Source organism: Octopus sinensis, unplaced genomic scaffold (genome assembly GCF_006345805.1).
Source record: "Octopus sinensis unplaced genomic scaffold, ASM634580v1 Contig16553, whole genome shotgun sequence".
Taxonomy (NCBI): Eukaryota; Metazoa; Mollusca; class Cephalopoda; order Octopoda; family Octopodidae; genus Octopus; species Octopus sinensis.
Genome location: NW_021834428.1, coordinates 518 through 1,565, shown reverse-complemented (window position 1 = coordinate 1,565; position 1,048 = coordinate 518). Strand labels below are relative to the sequence as shown.

Genomic DNA, 1,048 nt, shown 5'->3' with positions numbered 1-1,048 from the left:
CAAATTCCGCCGAGGTCGACTTTGCCTTTCATCCTTTCGGGGTCGATAAATTAGGTACCAGTTACGCACTGGGGCCGGTGTAAGCGACTTGATCCGTTTGTCTGTCCTTGTTTGTCCCCTCTGTGTCTAGCCCCTTGTGGGTAGTAAAGAAATATATATACAGGAATATATGAGATGGTGCCGAAGCTATATCACGTTGAAAGCACCGGTTCTCGTCCGATCACCGAAGTTAAGCAACATCAAGTCTAGTTAGTTAGTACTTAGATGGGTGACCGCTTGGGAAACCTAGGTGCTGTAAGCGTCACACATTTTTTAGGCGTAGGCGTGGCTGTGTGGTAAGTAGCTCGCTAACGTACCACGTGACACCTTGGGCAAGTGTCTTCTACTATAGCCTCGGGCCGACCAAAGCCTAATGTAAAATGAGAGGTTATATGCTTAAACCAGAAATCCGACGTATAATTTTCCTGGCAGCCCCAATAGTAAATCAACAAGTCCGGATAAACGTGAGTTAGATTTAATTAAAATATTTTAGATTCCACCATTTTTTACATTACCAGAACACTTTTCTTCTGCTATGGAAATACAGTTCATCAGTATCAATTTCAAAGACATTTGTATCTTTGAACGTGATAATCGATATATATAATAAGCAAATTTATAAATTCCTGCTGTTCGATATAGTTGAATTCTATAGAACAGTAACTAAACCCCTTCTTGAAAACTTTTTAGAATTCGGTAGAGATTTTATTACATTTAATAGTTCAGCGCTATTATTATTATTATTATTATTATTATTCACACAAGCAAATCTTTGTTATTTTACGATAATTTATTATTATTATCATCGTCGTCGTCGTCGTTGTTGTTAAACGTAATGGCCAGGGCTTGTTTGATGTAGCCATTGATGTTTGATGTAAGATTGAATGAGGTTTTTGAATTGATAAGACTACTTCGGAAGATGTTTTGCTATGCAGTATTTGATCCTCATCGTGATCGTAAACTGTTCCACTGAGCAAGAAACAGCCTCCTAATGGACGGTGATGGGAAG

The 1,048-nt window shown here is 38.6% G+C and overlaps 1 pseudogene; it reads left to right on the top strand.

The window, feature by feature from the left end:
- Nucleotides 1–178: 178 nt before the first annotated feature.
- Nucleotides 179–298, top strand: LOC115230856 (annotated as a pseudogene).
- Nucleotides 299–1,048: the final 750 nt, after the last annotated feature.